The following is a 4,483-nucleotide window of genomic DNA, read 5'->3' as shown; positions in this document are numbered from 1 at the left end:
CAGTGAAAATCTGGTTTGCAAATTGAACAAATCTATTTATGGTCTTAAACAATCACCTAGAGAATGGTATTCTAAAATTAATTCTTTCTTTGTTTCTCAAGGTTTTACTAGAAGTAAGAATGATCCTAATTTGTATATTAAACATACTAACGATGATATTATCATTGTTATTGTTTATGTAGATGATCTAATACTCACTTCTAGTTTAGACGCTTTGATTTCTGATATCAAATTCCAACTTAAACAGAAATTTCAGATGAAAAACTTAGGTATCTTACATTATCTCTTAGGTATGCAAATTTTTCAAACTCCTAAAGGTATCTTTGTTTCTCAAAGCAAGTATGCTTATGATCTTTTAGAAAAATTTAAGATGAATGACTCTAACCATGTTTCAATTCCATGTGAATTAGGAACTAAATTAATGCATGATATGAATACTCCTTTTGTTGATGAATCTTTGTATAGACAGTTGGTAGGAAGTTTAAATTATTTAACTCTTACTAGACCTGATATTGCTTATAGTGTTGGTTTAGTTTCTCGATTTATGTCTAAACCTCAACAAACTCATTTTAAAGTTGCTAAACGCATCTTAAGGTACATTAAAGGAACTATTAATATGGGATTATTTTATGATGCAAATTTTGAATTTATGTTACATGGCTATACTGATTCCGATCTAGGTGGAGATCCCAATGATGGGAAATCCACTTGTGGTTATTTTTTCTTCGTTGGTTCAGGTCCAATTTCTTGGAAAAGCAAAAAAGAACACTCTATTTCCCTATGCTCAACTGAAGTTGAATACAAAGGTTGTACCAATGCCGCTAAGGAAGCTTTGTGGATTCGAAGACTTCTTGATGATTTGGGTCTACCTCAACAATCACCTACACCTATACATTGTGACAATCAAAGTGCTATTGCCTAGGCAAAGAATCCAGTTTATCATGCATGCACCAAACATATTTCCCTTCAACATCACTTCATTCAAGAACAAGTTGAAGACAATCAAATTATTCTTCTTTATTGTAAAGGAGAAGATCAAGTGGCTGATATTTTAACCAAACCACTTTCTAAAGAGAGATTTCAGTTCCATTGTAAAAATTTGGGTTTACAACCCGTTGATGTAAACTCCCCAAGTAAAGATTAAGGGGGGGTGTTAGAAAGGTTAATATTTCCTTGGATATATATTAATTGGGATATTTCAAGGGTCCCTAAATGTAGTTTGTCCACTTGTATACATGTGGAGGACATGTCATTGTTTGTCCTTTATTCCACATGTAAGGACAACTCTTGTTTATTTCTTTATTTAGTTTATCCTCCTTAAGAGGATTGTGACACTTTGCACACACCTATTATGGATGTGGCATTCATAGAAATGGGAGTTACAAATGAAACTCCTCTCTCATCTCTATATAAGAGATGCTCCTCCTTCTTTCTTCAACACACTCTTAGCACTTGATGTTATTGTATTGAGCTACTTTTGCTCCAACACTCTCTCTCTCTCTTCTCTAGGCATTTTCCTTCATTCATAATACTCACAAGGGGTTTTCTTTGCTTTCCCCTTATAAATCCTTGTCTCCATTGTTGAACCATCTTGGTGTATGCTCTTGGAGTTGCTTATCTTATGGTAACATTGTTTCACACTTAACTTACTTGGATTGTTTCTCGTTCCTTGCTCAACATTATCATTTCTTACATTATTGAATTTCAATACATAATCATTGTACACTCGAAAGTGTACCACTCTAAACCCTTCTATCCAAACGATTCCATGAGTTGGAATGCTTGGATGCCGGCTTAGAGCTCCCTATCCATGGAGTGCAAGAGAGTATATTTCAAGAATAAAAAGGCTCTCAGATGAGCCTTAGAGATACTCTTCTTGCTAGTAAACCATGCAATGGGAGGTTCCAAAGACAAGATGCAAGAATGCAAATGTCCCAAGGAGTTCCTCAAGGATGCAAATGCAAATATGAAGACTACACTAGAATGAATATGCAAAGTGCAACTATTTTAAGCATGGATGAGAGTGTTACAATACCATTATTAAGCTATGTGAGATTAAGCTACATGTAAAAATGAAAGCTAAGCTAAGATGCTATGGTATGAGAGAATGTAGACAAGAAATAGAAGTTCTCCACAAAGCTCCAAAGAAAACCTGTTAGAAAACCTGCAGCATAACAATGTTCAAAAGATCGATTATTGAGGGGGAAAGCTCTCTCCCTTTTAAAGATGTATGGATGGTGGAGATCAAGATGAAGATGGTGGATGATCAACGGTTGAATTCAAAAATAGGAGTGATCCATGTGCACACACAAATCAACCAATAGAATATAAGTTGACTTGTCATATAAGACAAAAGTCACAAAGCCTTTTCTTTTAATTGCAAAATAGAAAAAGGACTTTATGTGTGCACTTTAAGTGGGTTAGAAGAATGGGGTCTTTTATTTAATTAAAAGGGGACATGTTCTTTTAATCAAATAATGAACTTAGGATAGCATAGTCAAACTATAGGTTATAATCAAATAAATTGATTATTAGCAATTTGGCTTAGGTAAGTGATTAAATTAATTTAGCCAAAATGTTGAAAAGGGGGCTAATAGTCTAGATGACCATTTTAGGTGATTACATTTGCCCCTCTTTGACTAATGCGTGATCAATCTGGGAACACATTATGTCAAAGAAAATCGAAGCCAAGTAGGCGATGATAGATATAGATGTCTAATTCCGAAGAGTGAAATGCAAAAATAGATAGCAAGTCCTAAATGCACAGCCTGATAGCAGTAGTACTGAACACTAGGAAGAGATGATGTTAGAATTCAAGAAGAATACTAACACTTAGAAAAGCAGATAGAGTGAGATCAAGTGAGAAGATCAAACAAATGCTCCTAAGCAGTGATAGAGTATTTCTGCCCCCTCGGGATCGAAATTGAAATGAGATAAGGGGATGCAAAAACTGGCTAGAAATGAGAAAAATAGAATATAGCAATGTCCAAGATGACAGATAGATGATTAGAACCCAAGAATGACTATAAGAAACTGATAAAATGCCCCAGTTTGACTAGAGTTGACCTTGAAGGATATAGCATAAAATTAGGTCAAATCTAGTAGAAAGATGATTTAGATGTGAAACAGTGAATTGAAGTAGATATGAAGTATGGAAATGATGAAGACATGAATAAATGAAGATGCCCCAGTGATGATTCAGAGATTAGACCTCAAAAGGTCAGCTAACTACTTAGAAGAAAGTAGAATTTTAAAAGACAATTTTGACCATCAAGATGAACTCGAATTTGGATTTTGATCCTGAAAATGAATCTAGGACGTCAAAATTATTTAAGAGGTCAAAACTTTATATAATGTGATGATAAGATAGAAAAGAGATGAAGCGAAAGATTAAGAAGGTGAAAAGACATGAACAAGAAGAAAGTAAAGAAATATATGAAAGGAGTTAGCTGATATGTCCACAGAAAGATGAAGAGAGAGCTCTCCCCATATGCAAGAATGCAAGACTAAGCTAGAAAATGAACCTAAAATGCAAGCTAACATGCAAAGTGGTTTACCAGCAAGAAGTGCATAACATTTAGACTCTTAATTTCATCATTGAGCATTTATTAGGGACATCATGAGATCATACAACCATCACTAGTATAACTATGAGGATATGAATATGATCGATATTAGATAGGTATGTGGAAATCCAATCTAAGCATCAGAGACATGTAAGTCAAGATAACTACACGATTAGATTCCCTAAGTTTAATTTAGCAAGATTACACCTGTATCAAGGCATAAGCGCTAGGATAAACCCTGAGTGCAGTCTTGCAAAACAATCAAGGATGATACATTTATAAGTCAAAGTGTTGAATAGGACAAGCATGAATGCTTACAACACTATAGACAAACAAAAGTATACCCACAAGCAGAAATCAAGAAAATATGTTCCATGCCCCCAGTCTTCTAGTCAATGACATCCTTGAAAGACTATTAGGGAGGGAACATCTGGCAAAGAAATCATCATAGACAACACACAAAGTAGATAAATGTCAGCATAGCTCAGTCGTTCAAGTGTTAAAGTGTGTGTGTGTAAGTCACTTGGCCATTTCTTCCAGACTTGATTCTGATAGTGAGATATCGCGACATTGGAGACCGTAGGTAAACTATCTGAAAAGTGTTGAAAAACACTTGATGTCAAAGTGGGTGGGGGTAGTGTTGAAAAACACTATTTTGTGAGTTGTCAAAGAAACCCTAATGCACAAGAATACCTCAATAGGCTAAGTAGCTATGCCCTCGAGATGAGGACAAGAAACAATTCCAAGCTAGGAAATGTGTAGCGAAGTGGATGATTGAGACTAATAGACAGAGGTGCAAGGGTCTCAAGTAGCACCTGTTTCCAAGTTTTCACCACTTGACAAATTTATTTTTCAGGACTTTTTTCAATTTTTTTGTATTTTTTTATTTTTGATTTTTTTGGTGATACATCAAAGCA

The sequence above is a fragment of the Cupressus sempervirens genome, chromosome 5, assembly GCF_028749045.1.
Source record: "Cupressus sempervirens isolate cs-2001-9-10 chromosome 5, ASM2874904v1, whole genome shotgun sequence".
Classification (NCBI taxonomy): domain Eukaryota; kingdom Viridiplantae; phylum Streptophyta; class Pinopsida; order Cupressales; family Cupressaceae; genus Cupressus; species Cupressus sempervirens.
Note: the sequence above shows the minus strand (reverse complement) of the source record.